Source organism: Geotrypetes seraphini, chromosome 2 (assembly GCF_902459505.1).
Source record: "Geotrypetes seraphini chromosome 2, aGeoSer1.1, whole genome shotgun sequence".
NCBI classification, from domain to species: Eukaryota; Metazoa; Chordata; class Amphibia; order Gymnophiona; family Dermophiidae; genus Geotrypetes; species Geotrypetes seraphini.
In genome coordinates, this window is record NC_047085.1 from 502,251,209 (window position 1) to 502,263,365 (window position 12,157).

Sequence of the window (12,157 nt, forward strand, 5' to 3'; positions counted from 1 at the left end):
CCCGGCCAGGGGCAGGGTGACTCGTACATCGGAAGTCTCTGCAGTCCTCTATGATTTCTTCCAACACTTAAATGATGCCCCTGAAGCTGTTTCTCCGGAGTTGTTGGCAGATTATCTTCAGTCTTCTAGTCTTCCTTGTTTTCCGGAGGCTGTCGTGTCTTCTCTTAACAGCCCTTTTAGGGTGGTAGAATTAGACCTTGCCATCAAGGCTCTTCGCTCGGGTAAGGCTCCAGGTCCCGATGGGTTTTCTGGAGAATTTTATCTTATTCTTTCCTCTCGCCTCTGTGGTCCATTGTTGGCTTATTTCAACACGGCTATTACTTGGGGCTCCTTTCCTCGTTATGCTAATGAGGCGCTTATTACCTTATTGCTGAAATCTAGTAAAGAGGCTGATGCTCCGGAGTCTTATCGTCCCATTTCTTTGATTAATGTGGATCTCAAGCTCCTTTCTCGCATGTTAGCTGACCGCCTTGCTCTGCATCTTCCTCAGGTCATTCATGAGGATCAGGTGGGGTTTGTCCGTGGTCGCCAATCCATTTGCAATGTCCGCAAGGTCCTTTTTGCTTTAGCTCATTGTCAATCTCATAATATTCCGGCTTTGTTTGTCAGTCTGGACGCTTCTAAGGCTTTTGATAGCGTCCATTGGTCCTTTTTGTTCCGCACCTTCGAACATGTTTGGTTGGGTGGCTTTTATCTCAATGCGGTCCATTCTCTTTAAACCGAGGGCCTCTCTGTTGGTTAACGGTACATGCTCGGATTCTTTTCCAATTCTTCGGGGTACTAGGCAGGGCTGCCCACTTTCACCCCTACTTTTTTCTTCTTTCTCTGGAACCTTTGCTTTGTACTCTTCGTGGGTTCGCTAAAGTACAGGGTCTTCCTGTGGTGGGGGAGGAGTTGAAGACTTTGGCTTTTGCGGACGATATGTTTTTGATTCTGACTAGGCCTGAGGATTCTTTACCAACGGCATTGGATCTCATTTCTGAATTTGGCTTACATTCTGGTCTTTCATTTAATCTAGATAAATCCTTTGCATTGCCTTCTCACCCTGAGTTGCGTACGTCCTGGAGGGGTGTCTTTCCCCTTCGTTGGGCCGATTCTACGTTGAAATATTTGAAACATAGAAAGTGACGGCAGAAAAGGGCCAAGGCCCACCGAGTCTGCCCACTCCAATGACCCATCCCCCTAGTTAATTGCTCTCTGATGACCTTTTCCCTTGTAGAGATCCGACATGAGCATTTGGCACGCTGCTGGCCTCGATCACCTGTACTGGGAGCTTATTCCAGCTGTCAACCACTCTTTCGGTGAAGAAGTACTTCCTGGTGTTGCCATGAAACTTCCCGCCCTTTATTTTTAGCGGGTGTCCTCTTGTGGCCGAGGGTCCTCTAAGAAGGAAAATATCATCTTCTACCTCGATACGACAGGTGACATACTTAAACGTCTCAATCATGTCTCCTCTCTCCCTACGTTCTTCGAGAGAGTATAGCCGCAATTCGTTCAGCCTTTCTTCGTATGATAGATTTTTGAGCCCCGAGACCATCCTGGTGGCCAATCGCTGTACCAACTCGACTCTCAGCACATCTTTACGGTAATGTGGCCTTCAGAATTGTACGCAGTACTGCAGATGAGGCCTCACCATGGTTCTGTACAAAAGCATTAGGACGTCGGGCTTCCGACTAACAAAGCTTCTCCGGATACAACCCAGCATTTGCCTAGCCCTGGATGAAGCCTTCTCCACTTGATTGGCCATTTTCATGTCTTCACTGATGATCACCCCCAAATCCCGTTCTGCTGCAGTCCTTGCCAAGGTTTCACCATTCAATGTGTACGTTCTGCAAGGATTATTGTTGCCAAGGTGCATGACCTTGCATTTGTTAGCGTTAAAGCTAAGCTGCCAGGTCAAGGACCAATGTTCCAATAAAAGCAGGTCTTGATCATGCTGTCGGACAGATTGATGTCACTCACAATGTTACATATTTTGGCATCATCGGCGAATAATGTTATTTTACCTTGAAGCCCCTGAGTCATGTCTCTTATGAATATGTTGAAAAGGATCGGGCCCAAGACCGAGCCCTGCGGCACCCCATTGGTAACCTCTGACATTTTAGAGATGGTACCATTAACCACCACCCTCTGAAGTCTACCACTCAGCCAATCGTTGACCCATGCTGTTAGTGTTTCACCTAATCCCATCGATTTCATCTTGCTCAATAGCCTGCGGTGGGGAACGCTATCAAAAGCTTTGTTGAAGTACAAGTACACGATGTCCAGGGACTCTCCCAAATCTAGTTTTCTTGTTACCCAGTCAAAGAAACTGATGAGATTGGATTGACAGGACCTACCCTTGGTGAATCCATGTTGGTGGGGATCGTGTAGTTCCTCCTCGTCTAGTATCATGTCTAATTTGCATTTGATTAGTGTTTCCATGAGTTTACTCACTATCACTATCCCTTTGGATTTGTCTAGATTGTATCATTTGAATGTGGAACCGTTGTTTCTGGCCCTTCAGAATAAATTGCAGTTATGGGGAACCCTACCGTTTTCACTTTTGGGGTGGGTACATCTTTATAATATGCTCATTGTCCCGTGTTGGTTATATGTTTTTCAGGTCCTTCCTCTTTAATTTGACCTCTCGAGATGCCCGCCGCCTTGAGCGTTTGGTTCAGATTTCTGTGGGCTGGGAAGCAACCTCCCCTGCCGTATAAATTGGCGGTGGCTCCGTGGTACAAGGGTGGAATGGGTTTGTTGAACCTTCGCTATCTGACCATTGGATGTGGCATGCGACATATTAATGATCTTTTCAGGAGTACGTCTGCCTTTACTAACACCTCTTTGGAACTTTCCTGTTTCCGGACCGTTCATTTTAGTGCCTATCTACATTCTATTCCTTCTTCTTTGCCTCTTTCTAGCAGGGTGTTACACCATCCTCTGCGGAAGGTTTGGCAATGGATCTGCAAATATCATTCTATTTCTGCTACTATCACTCCCTTTCTACCTGTCCGATTTAATAGTTCATTTCTCCCTGGGGTGGATGGACTGAGTTTTGCTCGATGGGAATCAAGGGGCATTCATTATGTGTTTCAATTGGTCGATGATGAGGGAAGAATTAAATTCTTTGCACAGATATGGGAAGAATTTCATCTCCCGTTTACTGATTACTTTGCCTATATGCAAATTCACCATTACATTACTTCCTTACCTTCTGGTTCGTTGAAGGCTTCCTGTCAGGAGCTGTTGTCTACACCTTTTACCATTGGTTCTCAACTCCCGATTCCCCTTAAATTTCATCATCGCCATTTGAAGGATGAGTCCCCCTTGTTTGATCATGTTACATTATGGAATGCTTGCGCTCGGGACCTTGCTATAGAGCTCCCTGAAGAGGTGCTTTTGCAGGCAGTCCGTAGATTACCTGTTTTTCGCAAGTACACCACTTTTTGGGAGCAGCATTATAAGATAGTTTTCCATTTGTATATTTCTCCTAAGCAGGCCTATCTTGCTGGGTTTCGCGAGTTGGCTACTTGCCCCAGATGCCCTACCCTTGAAGCAGACTTGGGCCACATGTTCTGGACTTGCCCCAATATTCGCTCCTTTTGGAATACTATTTTTCTTTTTGTAGAGCATATTAGGACCATTACAATTCGACACTCTCCATTGGTTTTATTTGAAACTGTTCCCCATTTCTACCCTCGTCACAGGGGAGCTGCTGCTTTCCTCAAGTTGACTGTCCTTATTGCCTTGAAATGTATCTTACTGAAATGGCTTGAAGGGGATGCGCCAGACTACTCTATCTTGCGGTGCCGAATGATTATTCTTCTGATGTGGGAACGCAGGGATGTGATGGACTTTTCCTCCCTTTCAGGGCGTGTTTTTCAACGCACCTGGGAGCCTTTTTTGACCACCATGACACCCTTGGCTCATAGCCGATTGCTTAACTCTTGATCCTATTTATTCGGTATCACTCTGTTACCGTTAGTATGCTTGTGTTGTTTTATGATACCCATTGCCTCTGTTGGATTTGTTTTGGGAGGAGGACCTGGAGGGAGGGGTGGTGGGGGGGGGGGTTGGGGAGTTTTGTGTGAGGTATTGTACAAAACTTTGAGCTTGTTTGTAGATCCTGTTGTTTATTTGTTTGTTTTCTGGATTAGCTCAATAAAATACATTTGAACATAAATATGTTGAAGAGCTCGGGCCCGAGCACCAAACCCTGTGGCACTCCACTCATGACTCTTCTCCAGTCCGAGTATTGTCATTTACCCCCACTCTCTGTTTCCTATCCGCCAACCAGTTTTTAATCCACGTGAATATATCACCCTCGATTCCATGGCTTGCAATTTTTCGAAATAGACGTTCATGCAGGATCTTGTCAAACGCTTTCTGAAAATCTAGATATATAATGACCGGCTCACCCTTGTCTATCTGCCTGTTTACTCCCTCGAAAAAGTGCAATAAGTTTGTCAAACAAGATCTTCCTTTGCTGAAGCCGTGCTGGCTGGTCCTCATCAGTTTGTGTCCGTCAAGGTGATCAATGATGTGGTCCTTTATCAGCGCCTCTACCATCTTTCCCGGTACCGAAGTCAGATTCACTGGTCTGTAGTTTCCCGGATCTCCCCTCAACTTTAACTTTAACTTTAACTTTAACTTTACTTTAACTTTATTAGGATTTTTATATACCGCCTATCAAGGTTATCTAAGCGGTTTTACAATCAGGTACTCAAGCATTTTCCCTATCTGTCCCGGTGGGCTCACAATCTATCTAACGTACCTGGGGCTATGGAGGATTAAGTGACTTGCCCAGGGTCACAAGGAGCAGCGTGGGGTTTGAACCCACAACCCCAGGGTGCTGAGGCTGTAGCTTCAACCACTGCGCCACACACTCCTCAAACCTTTCTTGAAGATCGGCATAACATTTGCTACTTTCCAGTCTTCCGGAATCCTTCCTGATTTGATCGACAGTTCAGCTAAAACCCCATTCCGTTTCTTGATTACCCTCGGGTGGATGCCGTCCGGTTCCGGGGTTTTATCGTTTTTAAGCCTATCAATCTGCCTGCATACCTCTTCTAGACTGACCGCCAACCCTGTCAGTTTCCATCTTCATTTCCTGTGTATAGCCTGTTGGCTTCTGGTATATTAGATATATCCTCTTCGGTAAATACAGCCGCAAAAAAAGTGTTCAGTTTGTCGGCGATGGCAGTAATACTGTGTCCCCTTTGCAAACACTGCACACGTGTGACCTACTGGAGCACCATTAGAAATAGGGCCCCTGTTTTCACAACAATGTGCCTTATTTACAAATAGATATATTAAAATAGCCCAATGCTGTTTATGACGCTGTCCATGTAATATACGCCATCAATCCACAACGGCATTTAATGAACTTCAAAGTGCCAAATTTTTTAGCAATCTTTTTTTAAAACCAATCTTTTTTTCTGTAATGAGTTACTGTACTACCTCTATGGTCTTCAGTTCCAGCCAACCACCAGCCAAATTATTTGAAGGCTTTTTTTCTTTTCTGGCTTTTATTCATCATCAGACCGTAGCTTTTTAAAGTGCTTGTGCTCTATACTCTATATCTTGTGCAATTCATTGAACTTTTTATATAAAGCTTTAAAACTTTAGCTATTTCTTAATTCTTTTTTGAACCTTGGGAAGCTAAGCCAAAGCTAAGTATATAAGTTTTAAAGCTTTATATAAAAAGTTCAATGAATTGCACAAGATATAGAGCACAAGCACTTTAAAAAAACTAAGGTCTGATGATGAATAAAAGCCAGAAAAGAAAAAAAGCCTTCAAATAATTTGGCTGGTGGTTGGCTGGAACTGAAGACCATAGAGGTAGTACAGTAACTCATTACAGAAAAAAAGATTGCTAAAAAATTAGGCACTTTGAAGTTCATTAAATGCCGTTGTGGATTGATGGTGGTTATTTCCAAATAGTTCACACTCTTGGTGATATTTGCCCTTGAAACAAAATGAAGAGGAACTAAAAAGAAAAGAAAAAAAAATTAGTCTGCCCATCCCTAGGAAGGAAAAATTATGTCCTACCTGTTAATTTTCTTTCCTTTAGATGCAGCAGATGAATCCAGAGACTAGTGGGATAGCACACATCTACCAGCAGGTGGAGACAGAGAACTGACTCGCAGGTGGAGTCCCTCTTGCCAGTCAGTATCGCTTAATGTCCAAGCATCCGGATAATGAAGTTGTAGCCTAACAAACTTCTTTCCCATAAGCAAAAGAAATCCTGACCCCAACCATGAAACCTCACGTGCAAGAGAAAAAATAAATCATGGAAAAATACCAATTGGGTGGGGCTCTAGATTCATCTACTGTGTCTAAAGGAAAGAAAATTAACAGGTAGGACATAATTTTTCCTTCCTTTGCGTCAAGAGCAAATGAATCCAGAAACTAGTGGGATGTAGCAAAGCCACCTCAACTTGGGATGTATGAGGCAGTCCTTATCTAGACTTTTGTCTGGTTGATGCAAGTCATCAGAAAATCACTGCCTGAGCCCCAAATACACACTGGGTGCCATTCGAACGGCTCATACTGATGTCCATTGCATTAAGGGCTTTTGTACTAGAGGCCTGTTTAACGATATTATTAAAATAGATTTATTCTCAATTAAACCTTTTCCTTTCAATCTTTTCCTTCTGGGAAAATTCTTATTGTGAGCCAATTCCTTTTTCTTTTTTGTTATTTAGGTTGGACTTTATTGGCCACTGAGTCCTTAGAGTTTTTGTGGTTTTGATATAGTCACTACATGTAAATGGTTTCACTTCAGCATGCGTTCTCTGCTGTATTTCTACACTGACAACACAAAAAGGGTCTCACCCTGGGGTTGATTCTCTTGGGGAATAATAAGTGATAAATCTTACCAATGCTTTTTCCACAGGTGTCACGTAGAATGGATTTCTTCCCTTCTCTCTCTCCCTGATGGAGTTTAAAAGTCATTTGTTTGTTGTTTTTATTTCGTAAGGGTCTCTCTTCTCTCAGATGTCTCTGGAGCTCAGGGATGTTTGTGAGTTCCCTGTCACTTTTTGCACACTCAGTGACTGCATCCAAGGAGTCTCTTGCAGGGTCTATCTGCTTCTTCTCAGATTCCTGTTGATAATTCCTTGCGTTTCGACTCTCATTCCTCAGGGTAATATTCTCACTGACATTTCCCGATTGTCTTGGGATGGGTTCAATTTCTAGAAGCCATTTTTCTCGATTCTCCTCCCTCTTCGTCTCCTGCATTGCCTCAGTATCTGCTGGATAGAAAGAAAAGACGGTAATCGTGCATTAGTAACTATGCAGCGCTACTAACGATCGAGAAACAAAGTTTTCTGGGCTCACACAACTACATGGGATTTCTCATGTTAAGAAAATTCTGCGATAAGTCTTCACACCTCACTCTCTCTTTTTTTAAAATTAGGTTATTAGAGTTGGATCTGCTCCAGGTGGTGATGGTTTCACTGTAGAATTTTAGAAATCATTTCAAATTACCCTATTACCTCATTTATTACATTTATATCAGTCTCAACTAACTAAGGGTTGCATCACAGGTACTATGGCAGAATTATTAACAATCGTTTTGCCAAAGCCAAATAAAGATTCTACTTTGGTTACAAACTATAGGCCTATCTCACTAATTAATGTCGATGGAAAACTTTTAGCTAAAACATTGGCTTTATGTTTGGCTAAGGCTCTTCCTTTTATTATTCATATGCACCAAACTGGATTTGTTGCTAAGAGACATTCATCTAATAATACCAGGTTGGCTTTTCATATGTTAAATTTAACAAAGCCATGAATGAACCAGCTTTCTCTGTGTCTTTGGATGCAGAAAAAGCTTTTGATCGGTGGAATGGACCTTTATATATCAAGCATTAGAATGGTTTGGTATAGGTTCTGGATTTATACAAATGATTAAAACATTGTATAGCTCCCCAACTGCAAGACTGTATATTAATAATAACCGTTTTAACTTGTGGAGGGGGGATAGACAAGGCTGTCCATTATCTGCTTTGCTCTTTGATATTGTATTAGAACCCTTGTTATTAGCTATTCAACAAGCAAAGGGGATACAGGGTATTCTTCGTACAGACTGGGATGATATACTGCTTTATTTGAGGAATCCAGAAACTTCCATTCCATGCTTGCTTGAGTTGATAGAGAAATTTGGAAAATTTTCAGGATATAAGATAAATTGGAGTAAATCAGAAATTCTGCCACTTAACATACATTGTACTAAAGGACTATTTGACTCATTTTCCTTTGTATGGAAGGAAGATGGATTAAAGTATTTAGGTATTTGGATTAAAAATACACTTGAAGACACAATAAAAGAGAATGAAAAATTTTTATTAAAGAAAGTAACAGAAATGTGTGAGCAATGGAATCCTTTACATCAGGGGTGCCCAACGCATCGATCACGATCGACCGGTAGCTCAGGAAGGTAACGTGAGTCGATCGCAGAGCCCATCCCGGGCTCTGTGATAGACTTGTGTTGCCGTCCCGATCTACCGGGTCTATCAGCCTTCCTCTCCCCGACGTCAAAGACGCCGACGCCGGGCATTAGGCTGTTTTTGTCATTTTGGGGGCGGGGGGGGGGGTGTTGTGGCGTGGCGGCGGCAGCAGCAACAGCCTGAAAAAGAAATCATCCTGGCCCGGGACGGTGTCATACTCCGGAACTTCTACCTCTTCCAGGAGCCCTCTCCCTTCTACCTGCTTCCGGCCACACCCCCTGCTCCGCGGCTCTCTTCGGCAACTCAGCAGCAGCGATCGACACAAGCTTCTGACGTCGGGGCTTACCCTCTGCGAGTCCCGCTTGTTTCAACTTCCTTTTTCCACAAAGGCGGGACTCGTAGAGGGAAGGCCTCGATGTCGGCAGCTTGTCTTGATCACCACTGCTGACAAGTTGCTTAAGAGAGCCGCGGAGCAGGGGGGTTTTGCCAGGTGCAGGTAGAAGGGAGAGAGCCAGATGCAGGACTCGTGGGTGAGGGAGCAGAAGAGAGAGAGAAAGAGAGAGAGGAGGGAAACAAAAGGAAATATTTCATACTGGGCTGGGCCGGAGTGGAGGGAGGGTGGAAAGATTCTGGCTACAGGGTGCATTAACAAAGGAAAAGGGAGGAAAGCTGAAAATGGAGATAGTGACACAAAGAAGAGAAAGAGTAAGCAGGACCTACTGAATAAGGATAGAGATACAGAGGGGACATGAAGAGGAGGTGAAATAGAGACACAGAAGTAATGCTGAAAAAGTGGGGGGGGGGAGATAAAGACATTGAAAGGGCAAATGGTGAACATGGGGTAAAGACAAGGACAGAGACAAATGAAGATTCTGAAAAAGTGGTGAGATAGGGATATAGGTGAGATGGACACAAAGAAGGGTGATGCTGGAAAATAGGTGGAATGGTAATTCTGACAGACACAGAAGGGAAATGCTGGATCAAGGAGAGATGGGGCTCAGGCTGGATGGAATGAGGAGAAATGCCTTGTTGGTCCGGAACTTCCTCTCCTATGTCAGAATTGACGTCAGGGAGCGGAATGCTGGTCAGCGCGACGCTTCTGCAGGGAAAGCTTGGGACGGCGGTGGCTTGGGGGCTGTTCCCCGATGGCGGTGGCAGCAAACTGAGTGGCTTGGGGGAGGGCATGGAGAAAGAAAAAGGGGGCAGACAGGGAGACAGAAAGAAGGGGGAACAGGGAGACAGAAAGAAAAAGTTGGGGGAGAGAATGAGGTCTGGAGGAGAGGAAACATACAGGAGGCTGAAAGAAAGGAAGAAAGATTGGATGCACAGTCAGAAGAAGAAAGTACAACCAGAGACTCATGAAATCACCAAACAGCAAAGGTAGGAAAAATGATTTTATTTTCAATTTAGTGATCAAAATGTGTCAGATTTGAGAATTTATATCTGCTGTCTATATTTTGCACTATGGCTCCCTTTTACTAAACCGCAATAGCGTTTTTTAGCGCAGGGAGCCTATGAGCATTGAAAGCAGCACGAGGCATTCAGCGTAACTCCCTGTGCTAAAACCTACTATTGTGGTTTAGTAAAAAGAGAGGGGGTGTATTTGTCTATTTTTGTATTTTGTTACTGAGGTGACAAGCATAGAGTCATCTGCCGTGACCTCTGAAAAAACCCAGAATATGAATAATTAACATTTTCTCTGCCTTTCAGTGTGCTTTGTGTTTTTTTTTAATTTTATTGTTGGTAGATCATTTTGACTTAGTCATTATAAAAGTAGCTCGCAAGCCCATAAAGTGTGGGCACCCCTGCTTTACATCTTTCTTGGTGGGGGAGAGTTCAAACTATTAAAATGATGATATTGCCTGTGGTTTGTTACCAAATGAGTATGATACCAGTTTTTTTCCAAGGGTCCTTTTATAAAAAATTAAATGGTATTCTTACAAAATTTATTTGGCTGGGTAAAAGACCTAGAATTGCTTTAGTATCTCTACAAAAATCAATTATGGAGGGTGGGGTAAATATCCCAAATTTTTATAGGTATCATCAAGCCTATATTCTACGCCAGGGTATGTATTGGGTCCTCCCAGAGCTCATGGAAAATACCCCAGATTGGTTATATTTGGAATGGCGACTCATGTTTCCTTTACATTTATGTCATGTTCTCAGTATTAAAATGCCTAGAAAATATAAAGATAATAGAATATTAATGGATACGTGGAAAACATTACGATATGTCAGTAATTTAACACCTAACCCAAATCAATCTATATGGCTTAACTCCAAGATTCAAATTGGTGGATTTAAAGTCGTCTGGAAGCATTGGATTATTGCAGGTATACGGGTTTTAGGCGATGTTATTTCAAATGGTAAACTGCTTGATTTTTCACAGTTGCAGCAAAAATATGGACTTAATAAAACACAAAGTTTTAAATGGTTGCAACTGAAGCAAGCTATTCAGGAGGGGTTCCCTGAATGGAAAAATCTTAGTAATCAATATACAGTAGTCTGGAATTTTTATGCTTTCAGGCGGACTTCTTGGGACACCAAGCCGCATAGTGGTATAAATTGATAACAGGATTTATAAATAAAAAAACAAAGACTGGCCTCAGAGACTTTGGAGCATTGAGATTAAGCATCAAATTTCTGCATCTCAATGGCCACGAATTTGGTCTTGGAGGATGAGGTGTACTGTGTCTGCATCTATGAGACAAACTTGGTTCTTTCTGTTACATAGAGCATTTTGGACCCCAGTTTGATTACAAAAGTTAGACAGCTCTAAGTCTAATAGATGCTGGCATTGTAAACTTGAAGCAGGGACTCTAGATCATTTATTATTCTATTGTCCCTTTATCATGCAGAGACATTGCAGGGAAGATCCAAGATGGACACCACAACTTACTGCTGAGACAGACGCTGTGAATTGTACCTGTGATATTTCCTGCAACTATGCCGAAGCGGAGGGGAAGAAGCGCCGGTAATGCCTCCCAACGCTCTGCTATTCCCTCGATCGGCACTATCGATGAACTTTTACAGTGACTTCAGAGGAAAACGGGACAGCCGGGAACCCGCCCGCAGGAGACACCAGCGAGGAGTGACGCAACGGTGGATATCCCTGGGCTAGACGCCATCTTGAGTCCCAATGTCAGAATCCTGCCACCGCAGCCTCAGAGAGCGAGCTCTCCGTGTGTGCTCAACACGTCCAGAGAGGCGGTGTTTGAGCCAGGGAAGGCTTCTGAGAGCTTGCTGGAGACTCCTGGAGAGGTTGTGTTTCCTCCTGAGGAAGGACTTCCAGCGGAGGCAGACCGAGGCAGCCAATAGGTATGTCTGGGAGCTGAGAGTTCCCCTTCACCACTTGTACTTTTTCCAATGGTTACTAAACCTCCAGAAGTTACTCTGGAAGCACTATGGGACCTGGTAGTAAAACTTGGGAATTCAATTGCTCCACAAATCAACAAACAAGGAGAGAGACTAAATGAACAAGAAAAAGAACTCTCAAATTTAAAACAAGATACTATGAAATTTAAAATGACTTACAAAAATTATCCACAGAAGTGACCTCAGGGAAAAAAATTCAAGAAGCCCTGATAACGGATAACATTTTTTTGAGGAAAAAGGTGGAAGCTTTGGAAAATTTGGGCAGAGCTAACAATTTACGCATTTTAAACTTTCCTAAGATACCCGTAGTCACTCCAACAGAGATGATTAAAAGGTATTTTAGA

General features: G+C 43.2%; 1 pseudogene; it reads right to left on the reverse strand.

Moving 5' to 3' along the window:
* Nucleotides 1-12,157, reverse strand: part of LOC117354953 — a 329,542-nt pseudogene that overhangs the window by 58,040 nt on the left and 259,345 nt on the right.